This window comes from Pollicipes pollicipes, unplaced genomic scaffold, assembly GCF_011947565.3.
Source record: "Pollicipes pollicipes isolate AB1234 unplaced genomic scaffold, Ppol_2.1 Scaffold_4219;HRSCAF=4965_pilon_pilon_pilon, whole genome shotgun sequence".
NCBI lineage: Eukaryota > Metazoa > Arthropoda > Thecostraca > Pollicipedomorpha > Pollicipedidae > Pollicipes > Pollicipes pollicipes.
Window position 1 is genome coordinate 1,377,462 of NW_023596448.1, and position 12,036 is coordinate 1,389,497.

At 46.7% G+C, this 12,036-nt stretch overlaps 1 long non-coding RNA gene across 1 annotated transcript; it reads left to right on the forward strand.

Moving 5' to 3' along the window:
* Positions 1-3,290: 3,290 nt before the first annotated feature.
* On the forward strand, positions 3,291-6,469 carry LOC119095603 (uncharacterized). The gene is made up of 2 exons (XR_005093923.1): positions 3,291-3,617; positions 5,225-6,469. It is a non-coding gene; the product is annotated as an uncharacterized LOC119095603 (long non-coding RNA).
* The last annotated feature ends 5,567 nt before the right edge of the window (positions 6,470-12,036 follow it).

Sequence of the window (12,036 nt, forward strand, 5' to 3'; positions counted from 1 at the left end):
CATCCCATGTGGCAATCCTTGTATCTACATCTGGCAGCACCACAGACCTTGTATCTACATCTGGCATCAAGGGGAGCATGCCCTTAAAATTTTCACAAAATGGAATTTTCCCCCGTGAATGTAGGCCATGAAATGTACATGATCTCACGTGTCCTACACAAAATGTCATTTCCGGATCAAGTTGCCCCCAGATTGCAGTTTGACCTCTCTAATCCTGATTTGCCCCCCCCCCCCCCTGTACGTGGTAACACAAATATCCAATGTCTACAAGTTGAGACATCTACCAATTCCCCATATTTATGTGTCTGACACCGCTACTGTGGCTTGGACATCCACCCTGCAAAATGTGCGCGGTGCGCGCTCGACTTGGATGACACATGTTGACCAGCATATCCTTATAAGTCATTGCACATTCAGTCATCCAGTGCTTTGGTCCCTTCGCCTTCTTTATTTTATGCTACCATTTTACTTCACTCGTGTAATCGGTAAAATGAGATGAATCATATATTTAACCACGCAAATATCATGACTCGCGAATATATCAGCCATGAACTTCGCACAAATGTTTCATCCACATGGACAGTTCTGGGCATCACCGGCTTTAACGTTGTCCGGACCTTTTGCTATATCGAGCCGTGTCTACCTTTTGCTGGTTCAACAACATGGGAAAGTCCGGCGATGAAGAAAGCCAGCCGGTGCAGACCTGTCATCCTTTACTTGCATCCTTTGTGCTCAAGAGGTGTACATGGCTACCAAGCACCGGCGGCATTTCGATCGATTTGGTCGCAGGTATGGAAATCTGTGCTCTTAATGCCATTATTAAGGCGTTATTCAAATGCCATCATTCGCGCGTAGTTGCGATGGGTTGGCGCGGCACCGTTCAGTGCCAGAGCGGCCGGCCGGGCCGACCATCGCCGGAGCCGCTGTTCGAGCCGTCCTGAGAAGGCAAGTGTCGGGCTGAACGCCAATGAAGGGGAATCTGTGCGGCTGAGAGCCTAAGGCGGCTGAGGAATGGGCTCTCTTGGCATTGCTGATGAATCGGGACGGATTAACGGTTCTGGCAAGTCGGATTCATTTGTCTTTTACTGGGTCATACAATAAAAAAGTGGTTGCACAAGGCTCAGTGAGGATTCCATGTATTTGTTTTAGTAAGCGACTGCCCGCCTGGGTGGGGTTAAAATTATCCTCTCGCCGACTCTCGGAAATAATTGCCAAACTGTGCTAGATAAGTGCACCAAATGTGAGAAAGCTGACAGATGTCGAATTCCGCACTTTTTGGAGTGATAATTATTCATATCAGCCCAGTTCGTTGAGTTATGGCAGCATCAACGAAGGCTTGCAACACAATTTTTGCCTGTAAGTGGGGTTATTCTCAGCTGACAGTCCCTGGCTGCCTTGAGATGTTTGCATCAAATTTACCAGTTAACTCCGCGGTCTGATGCCGAGCTCAACACTATGCGTGGTAACCACAGTTCAACACCAGAAGCAAGGTGAAGTCGAATTAGGCCTTAAAGGGAATGTCGTAGGAACAAAAAGATCAGAACTATCGCATCGAGTGGCGAAATTCCCCAGACAGCGACGGTTTAACACTGTCAGACGATGGCAAGCGAATGGCACGTGCCACCGTGCAGCCTGTTTGCATTTCCACATTTCTTGGCTCGCTCAAGTTCCTAAGGGCTCGTCACATTTCTTGGCTCGCTCAAATTCCTGAGGGCTCGCTACATTTTTTCTAGCCTGGTGCATTTCGCTACGCGCCACACCTTCTCCTTTCTCGGGGCCCCATTTAAGTCCCAAGGCGAGCCTTGGCCCCACTCATCCCCTTGGTTTCGGCCCTGACGGACGTTATTGTACTTGTCCAGACCAGCAATGCCTAACGGCGCGGTGGCGATAGCTGAACCTATAACACAGCCGCGAAAGCGAGATACACAGGGGCGCTGGGAGTGGGACGGCCATCTGATAGCACCTGTCAGCTCTGAGTGTCGCCTGAAGGCGTCCGTACTCCGGCATGTGCAGGGGGCGTCCGAGCGAGGGAGCGAACGGCGTCAGCGGAGGCGAGGAGCCTCGTCTCGCAACATGAAGTGGGAGGACGAGCGCTGGGCAGCGGGCATTGATACAACCTACCTCTAAAAGATAACAAAAAGTGGGCTTCTAACAGGATCTGTCCCACTTTTTCTCAACGTTCGGGGAGGGAGCTGAAGCCCACTGAACTGAATAGGAGACGACACCGCTGGTGGGGGAACCCCGGAGCCAACAGTGGCCTGATAACAGGGGGCACCGGCGGGCGGTGCTGGCTTTGGCATTGTCCATAATGACCGAAGGCCACCAGATTACCTAAGGGAAATGTGCATATACGCTGCAAGTGAAATGATGATTATTTCAAGAGAATGTTACCGGTAGTTCTCGAAGTTCAGTATCAGCGCTGGAGATCGCTCCCAAAGCGTGGTTTCTGTGTGTTGGGGGGGGGGGGGGAGGGGCCCAGGATCCAATGGCCCAGAACCATTTGGGCTGGGTTTAGCGCAAAATGACCGCTCCAGTTTTAGAATGCCTGGTAGTTAAGCCACTTTATTTTGCAAGATGCACATTTATCTTGATTTTTCAAAACATTCTTTTTTAACTCGCACGCATACCCGGTGGCAGTTGGCTATGTTACACTTTTTGACCAGCCGAAAATGCATGACATTTTAGCTTACAGGGAGTGTTCCACAGTTCTATGAGGTTTAGAACTGAAACATCCATCTTAGAGACTTTTCGCTGCAGTTCACAGCCCTGTCATTTTTAAGACCTAACCCCTCTAGTTCCTTCTAGGGTAGGGGGAGGGCGAGTGATCCAGGAACCCCTTGGGAGGAGCTCTTTTCGGAACCGTCAAATCCAAAAAATGACCATAATGAATGAGACGAGCAAAAACATATGAGCCCCGTTTACATAGGAAATTGAAAATGTTGCCATATTGGCACCAAAGCTGACCAGCTGTAGGGTATTTTAATTTTTGTGCATCCGCGTTGCTGGCAACGTGGCGCTCTTGAGTCAAGCTGTGCGGCGTTTTATTATCGCATTAAAGTACATATAATAAAAACCATATCTGCTTTCTGCGAATTGATGTTCTCAGCTACAACTTAAGCAATACTGCGACACACCACAACGATGCCAACAGCAGCGAAGTAATAGCCGGCGCCATCCTAAACGTGGTGCTTTCGCGGCTTCATCCTCATACACACCTGCTTCCAGCATCCTCCTGTCGGCAGAAACTAAACCTGACCACTCAGCGAAGAGCTTCCAAAGATCAGGGTCGATAAAATGTCCATATGGCAGCGAGGCCGTTTATTGCAGGGCATATATTTTTTCGTACATGCGTTTCTAGGTAACCCATGTAAGCAACGTGAAGAGTAGTGCTGACCGATTCCGGTTGGTTCGTCATATTTCGCCACATTTCCGGTGCACAAGCGACGTATTGAAAACGCGTTTCTATAACCTAGGTTGGACTTTGGCATCACAGCATTACTATGGGGCGCGGGAAATGTCTGCATTTTGTGTGGGTCTTTCTTTGATTTTAGTTGTGCTGCTATTGACTGATCATCACTGCGTGGGGCAGGCCTTGCAGTCTGATCATGCTTACAGAGGTAAGTTTTGGGTGTAATCAGGCTAGATGGGTTCTGGTTTTAAACAGTTATTGTGTGTCATAACATTTGTATTTGCCATGTGTATAACCACATGGAATTGTAAGTGCATACCCAGCAATTTTCCTCATACTATATGTTACATTATATTGTAATGCACAGAAGTGTTCCTTTTTCTTGAAATACTGCAGTTTTGACGGAAACTATTTTTTTAATTAAACTGCTAGTGAATTTAGCAAAGAAGTCTACAAAGACCAGTGATAAGAAGTGATATGTAGGTTTACTAACTGAAGCCATCATAACACAAAATGTCTGCAATTAATGGTGTGTAAAGAGATTTTTTGGCATATGTCTACTTGAAACTACCTTGGTGATATCATGATTCCTTGAAACACTGGCTCTCTGACCATTGGAGTTGGTTGCACATGTGTGCTAAACTATGCACTCTTGGATTTAGAGGGTATGTGCTGAACTTGTTCCCATGATGTCACTTTTTTGCTGTACATAATCTACGCTTACCCCAGACATGTCAAATGTTATGTGTGTTTTGAGCAATCTGGGTTTATATTGATGTTATCATCTGTTACACTTAAATAATTTTCTCTCACAAATAACTAGTTGAATACATGTGCAATAAGATCAAACATAACATGACTATTCTTCAACATCTATATTTTCAAGAAGCATAGTGCCTTGAATATCTGCTGATCATTTTAAATGAGCACAAGCAGTGATGACATCTATATTTCATAATTTTCACCTGTGTGCTTGAATAATCAAATATCACCGACTGCTATGAAATAGTGTTCTGGCCTTGGTTCACAAAAAACTAAAGCTTAACATGCTCATAGCTCCAGCATGCTTTTAACATGCTTTCAAAGGAATACTTGTGGTCTCACATGTCTATTTACAGCTTAGATATAACCATTGATTGTTGACAGTACAATAAGAAACTTTCCAAATCTGTGCAGACCCTGACAATAGACACCAAAAATAAACAATCATTCCATCTCACACATTATAATGCCTGACGTCTGGTACTTAAGGTTATGACTACAGCAGATACAGATGCCTAAGCCAAAAGATCTTGATGACCACAACCTGAGCATGGGGTTAGAAATACCTGTCCCAGGAGCATCAGCATACTAGTACATCTCGCTACTACATCCTAGCACCGGATACCCCGTACCTGGAAATGATTACCCAAAATATGACGGCTAGGATGAAAGGTTTTGAAGTTCTGTGCCAAGTGTAAGGTTTCAAGGTGATTTGCTACAGGACATCAGCACTCTGGTCATTGTTCCACCATCCGTGTGCCTCACATAAGCTGCACCACGTTTTGCAAAGAATACCTGCAGCGGGTGTTAATGATAGGTCAAAACATGTTGAGAAACCGTGGGGGACTTAAACGTTTTCAGGGCATTGAAATTAAAAGAATGACATAGCTCACAAACAGGATCACGCTGAAATAGTTGGTCAGACAAGAAGTCAGCCATGATAAAGTCAGTCGTCTCTGCAGATTGCACATAATTTTTGGAGGACACCCATTACCTTCTTGCAATTAAGTCATCCAATTTTCAAAGGATAATTGGACTGTTCCTTCTTGACAGGACGGCGTTATACACCATCTGGATGGTTTGCCACCCCGAGGGCGGATGCCAGCCCCGCCGTAGAGCCGGCGCCGGGACCGTCCAGGGAGGCCGCCGAGACGCCAGCCCTTCAGTCTTTCACGGAGAACCCACAGGCCTGAGTCGATGACGACAGCGATGACGATGACTTTGTGGATCCCCTGTCACGTTGGGCCGTCTGACCTGTCGGCGCCCGCGGCGGTCCGCAGCGTCCCCCCCCCCCCCCCCCCCACCGCCTGTGACTAACCCAACGGCCGGTGCCCACAACACCATGTCGGATCTCCCAGGCAAGATGCAGAAGTCCATTCTTCAAGATCTGGACGATCACCCTAAGCATGACCTGACATGGGTCAAGGCGCCGTCGGCATTCATGACTGACTGGTGCGCCGCACAGTCTGCAGAACTGCGACGAGCAAAATCGAGCGCTGGGTCACAGAACATGTCATGTCAAGTTGAGGTCATGGAACGGCAAGTTGGTTAGTTAAACATAACATACAACGCACCATAGGAATATTCTCATGCAGGCTGTTTTCTCTCATTTCGGCGTTATGATCATTGCATGTTCATCAGATGCCTTGTCATGGAAATATCCCGGCCTCTCGGTAAATGCCTATGGTTACATGCTTAGGCTTAGTGGGGCTTTACTATCTGATGCCTTTCTGGTCGTTCCAAACACAGAGCTTGAGGTGACGGCACGCATTTAAGTCTAAATGTGCTTGGGTAAGTGTGCAAGATATCTGATGTGTGCATGTATTGAAGAAAAGAGGTGGTGCGCACAGGAACCTACAATGTTTATCTTGGGGCACACAGTCGCTCCCTGCATGCCTGTACCGGGTGCTGGCCCGGCTCAGGCTCCTGCTGTAGGTAGAGCCGGGAAGGAGTCCGATTTAACGTTGCGTAGTCTTCGTCTTTGTTGTGGCCGTGGAAGCGGGGGTGGCTTGATACGATGGCCTGTGACGATGGTATGTGATGGTGTATTTGATCGTTTTATGATGACGATGCGTTTGCCTCCGGACGGAAAACTGTACGCTGTGCTTGGTTCAGTCTCCTTTTTGGCTGCATAAATAACTTGGACGGCTTGTGAATGTTGTTTTATTGTGTTTGTGAGAAGTCCTGTGGACGGAATGTGTTATGTCTGGTTTAGGCGGAATGCGTCTAAACTTTCGTCGTTTCGTGTCTTCTAAGGTGTGTTCTGTCGATCTGAATACACTTGCATGGCATGTTGAAGCTGATGATCTCGTTCATATTACCGTTCACGATTTGTAGGTCTTCGGGTGTTTAGCCGGGATTATTGTACGAGGACCACTGTACCATTGCCATAAGAAGTCAATGACGTTCGGTACAGTGCACCATCTCATTTAAAGGCTATGCCATTAAAAGCGTACAGCGGACTGGGTTCCAAAAAATGATAGGAGGTGTCAGTTGACGCAGCGCGAGACATGTCTGCTTCAATTCGGATCCCGTGCATTGAGTTTTCTTGTGAGATCATCCGGGGTTCCGGTTTTACGTCGTTCTTTATACGAGTTACGACATGGAATAAGCTAGCAATGTAAGCATCTGTAAAATGAATATGCTTTAAGTCCCGTTGCTTTCAGAACGTATATCCAGGGACGTGTGCAATGACTAATAATGTTTAGTGGTCATAGATTCCCATCAGATCTCTAGTCTTTGCCAAATTTGTGGAGGAAAGCATTGAGCACAGGACTGACCGACCTGGATTACGATAAACATCATCAAGTTTGAATGTACTAAATGAACGCGACTGAGTCCCGATCTGGGTATAAATGCCCGTTCCCTCCATAGTTACATTACTTGCCCATTCTCTCCTCATGTCAGTACCTTAGGTACATTTATAAGAGTACATTTCGATTCCTATGCCTTTATGCTTTCCCTTGGTATCTGAGGACTGAGTGGCAAAAGGGATTCAGAAATTGGAAATGAGATCGAAGACATTGCATAGTCCAAAATTCTTCAAGGAGGCCTGCATTCCGCGGGATTTTCATCAGCATGACGTGCTATTTTGTAGGTATTTACGTCTTTACGGCAGAGCAAGGTGGAAGTGGGAGAAAGAGAAGAGGGCGGGGCGTAGGACCGTTCGCTCAGCTGCGATTCGTCCGCGGCCCGAGAAGTCAAGGCCCTCAACGAAATACGATCTTAAGCCCCTGGATCACGTGGCAATCTTATGACCATTGGACGTACTCTGTTGACGTCCAAACTACTTGCAAAAAAGAATGGATAGAGATAATACAAAGAAGCAAACGCAAAATATTTCGGGAAGTTTCGCTGCATTTGCATCGCTTTCATTCAAGGTATGTTCGACAATGTAGGGTTTAGTGGCCTTAGCTTTCATGCTCCAAAACCTTGTTTCTCGTTGTTCTTGAAAGCTGGTTGTTGAGCTACAGCAAAAATGAATGTATATACAAAATGATATTATAAACATATTTCTCGTCACCTCTGATATTTGGTGGGATAAAACAGTTTGCCAGAACATCAATAGCTGGGCTATTTCGGTCAGCACTATTTCTAACACCGCTGACAACGGTTCCTAGTATACGCATGCACGAAACAATATATGCGATCGCGGGACGGCTAAGCTACCATATAGGATATGGTTGCTTGGCACAGATTCGTTCCGAGCTACCACTTTCTCATACATAGAAATATAGTACACGATGTTAAAGTTATAGCAGTCAGCTGCATAGCCTGGTTGTAAAGTGAAAAGCACAAACGCACTTTTAACACAAATTGGAATGATTTCTAACACTTGTGCAAGAGAATTATCGATATCACCATCATTGACACACTTTTGCTCCAATCTGGCAGCTATTTATTTTCCAGTGTAAACAGAGCTATTGCCGAATAGAAGTTCATACAATACCGTAGTAGCGTTTAGCAGCATAGGAAGCCCCATTTGGTAAACTCGTGGACCTCCCTCTGGCCGCTCAGTCGCAACTTCATGGCCGCTGGTGGTACACTGGTATTTAAAGCCCTTAAAACTACTTAGACCTCTCTTGCTCTTCAAACTATGGGCACTGAGGGAACCGGGAAACTGCTCGCATACTCTGGTCGCTCAGGGGTCGCATTCACCGCTCAGGCATCTCCAGTGGCGCAAAAAGGAGATGTACAGGGGCACATGCCCCACTCCACCCCGCTCCCCCGTCTTGGGCTCTGGAGACAAACGATAAGAAACCCGATCTGTGACTCCGAAGGGCCTGGAGGGCTCGGCGGAGATCGTATAAGGGATCCCGGCCCTGCGGCCAGGGCCATCAGTGCCTGCCAGAGGGCCCTTCGCACCGATCGCCGGTCTCCGGAGTCGATGAGGGCCTCTACGTCGATCAGGCACCACCAGAACCGAACAGTCCCGAGCAGGGACAAGACCGGGCCCGTGACTTGCACTGGTCGGGGCCATGAAAACAATGAGAGGCACTTTGTTGGAGTCGGCCAGTGCGTTTATCGGTGGGTTCTGTGTTGGTAAGGGCGAAGAACACTGGAGCATGCAGTGTTTTGAGTGTCCGGGATAAGAACTGATGTCTCTAGGTATAAAACCCATGTAAGAACAGGCACGAGATGATTTCAAGTTTACAACCGCACTGAGGTAACAACTTCGTCTAAAACCGACATTCCAGAAAATGTCCAATAAAGGATGAAACGTCCGGAAACATAAGTAATACCAGGCTGTGCAATATGACAATCTATACCTTCTTTGTATCATGAGCTGTGGTGCCATCTTCAAGGACCAGTGAGGAGAAGCGAAAGCCGTCATCAGATTTATCCAGAGAAACATCCAAAACGGTCACCAGTGCTAAGACCGCTGTGATCTTTAACAAAACATTTATAAAGAACAGTCTGCTTCGTGCTAGTTTATTGATGTATATATATATATATATATATATATATATATATATATATATATATATACATACATATTCATGATTAACGGTGACAAGTTATTTAGATGCATGCTTTGGTGAAGATGACACCATAAGGTGGAATTTCCTGCTTCTTGTGGAAATTTTATAGCCTCCAGCATATCTGGCCGAGTTATGACAGGAGCGATATTATGGGAGCGCTTTGGCACGCACAGATCGGAGTGCAAAAGTGTGGATTTATGTAATGTTACGCTCAGGAAATACGCCATTGATAGCAATATCCCTTCTGCATGTGCGTTGTACGTATGTTTAAGTACCTATGCTCGCTGTAGGTCTTAACTATCGTCCTGACTCACCGTTTTGAATAACTCGTACATACAGGGGGAGAGGGGGTTGATGCGGCCCTCTCCCTGGCGCTTCCAGACCCATAAAGATAGAGCTTAGCCGAGAACACTGGTATATTGTTCTGAACACAATCTCACGATTGGTACTAGTACCTATGTTGTTGATAAGTCGAAATTCACATCTTCCAGTTAACCACACTTTGTAGCCTTACATTACGTGTACGAGACCATGCATTGTGACGACACGAAACTTAATCTGGAGTGTGTCTTATTCATTTCCGATTACATTCTGTAGTGCAATTCTGTTGCCGCCTGCCGCCCGAGCCAGCCGTTGGAGTGTTCATCACCAATTGCCGCTACTCCGAAACCAGAAAATGTAGAAACACGTTATGGTATCAAAAGACGTGCCATAATTGCCACCTATCATGGCGATTGCCACCTATCATAATTGCTACCTATCAATAACAGCATCGTCTTGGGCGTGCAGTTACGCAGTCTGATGACGTATAATACAGTGAGATTCCGCTTAGATGAAAATGTACTATTTTTGGTCCACGGCAACTTCCAGGGTCTTGTCTCCGGAACCAGCTACGTTCGCGAGCAAAGTCCACTTGCAAGCGGTACACAATGATGCTAAAACCTTTTGATTCCCTTTGTTGAAATATGGAGAAGAACAAAGATTTCACCACGGCCACTTTTTCGGGAAAGGTCAAAGTCCTGAGGCGGATTTTTTGGTGGTGTCAAGTGAGAGCCCACAGTCTTTTCAATGTTGTGTACGAAACTGGAGGATTTACTGTCTACGCTTTGAGATGAACTGCCAATTTTTAGACACGATGCCAGGCTTGTTATATCTAACTGAAAACTTATGAGCATTAGAAAGTTTTAAATCGCATCATTGCATGGGGCAGGTAATTCTGCGTATAAACAGGTAAAAGGCAACGGTGTTGGTATGATCGATGCGTATTGAAACATCTAGAGCTCATAACGTCCATTGGTCAAAACGTTTAGAATTGCAGCATCCAGCGTTCATAACATCCAGAAGCCGTCCATCGTCCTTGGGCAGAGGAGAATCAGAAATTCCACGCGTGCAGCGTCCAGAGCCGCAGCATCATGAGTTCAAAACGTCCAGCGTTCATAATGTCCAGAGTGCGTGAGATTCAGTGCTTGGCATACTGTCAACTTCTTCGCAGCCTTCCACCTAATGGTTCGGATATTGCCCGATAGAAGGCTACCGTAGCCGATTTTGCTCGTTTCAGCCGACCAGTGGCGACATGCGGTGTGTGCTGTGCTGCAGAACAGTGTACAGTGCTGCCTTAAACCACTGTGCACGGAAATGGATAACGTTTTATTTATGCATGCAAGCTTTGCCGCGCCAGTACGCCCTTGTAGCAGGCGTTTTAAGGAATTCAAAACTATGATCTCTGGCTCTGGCTCTGGCTAAGGCGAAGTAGTGTCTCGGTATCAATTATTGGATTTCCGTGCCAGTTAAAAGCCTGCATCAACGAGGGCCCCTGCGCCGATCCGCTGCTGGATGTCTCAGTCAAAGGGCCAGCCGCATCGATCAGGGAACCAGCTGTGATGCACTCTTCTGAGGGTCTACGTGCGTTACTGAGGACTATCATCAGAAAAGAGCCGCTGGGGACCCCAGGATGGGACGGAATGCCCTCCAGCTGCTGACCGGAACCTTTTACCAATGCCATTCAGTTGGTTGACCAGTCGACTCTCTGAACGGAATTAGCAGTTGCAGTATTAGAGCAACGGAGATTACGCGATTGCGCCTTGCATTCGTGGTGTTCTTTGTGGTAATCCGTGCCGACTACCAGTCTGAAAATTGCACCAGTGAAAGATTCGGCCCGGGACACCTCTTACGCGTACGTTAGTTAATTTCATGAAGCGTTGAAAAGTGCCGATTTTTGATACGTGGTCATTTCCATCCGTTTGTTGACCGTTAACGCGCTTGGAAAACCGCAGGCACGGAATCCAACTCACCGCGGTGTCCGCTCTTCGCGCCAGGATGAGAGGCTGACAACGCCATATAGACCCAGCAGCTGAGTGTGTCATAAAGCCCCAATGACACGCCTGTCATCTTGGCGAGCAAGGATAGCGATGGCTTGAAGTGCAGTTTTCGTAAAACTGAGCAGTGTTGGCCGCTGCATGTAACGCCAGGCGGCGGGCGTCGTGCGCGCAACAACAACCGTCGTAAAATAATGCTTCTGAATATCTCAAAATTAACTCGTTAAGTTCAAAGATTATACTGAGCAAACCTTCTTTACAAATTTGAGACTGTTTTCTGAACAGATCAACAATTACAGCAACACGAGACATGGAGATTTTTTCTTACTCTTCCAGTTCCACCACCAGATTTCAGCACCGCTTCGCAGCGCTATAAAGACCAATGCGTTATTGTCACCAATCCAAAGGCCGTATAGGTGAAATAGACGCCCAGAATATCTATAAATTTACGAATCGGGCTCTAAAAGCGTTCAAAGATATTTCCTGCGTCATGAAATTGCGCCAAATGCGTCATCACAAATGCCCTGTTGGCCTAGTGTGAGCCGCAGAGCAGGCATTCATCCCTGCT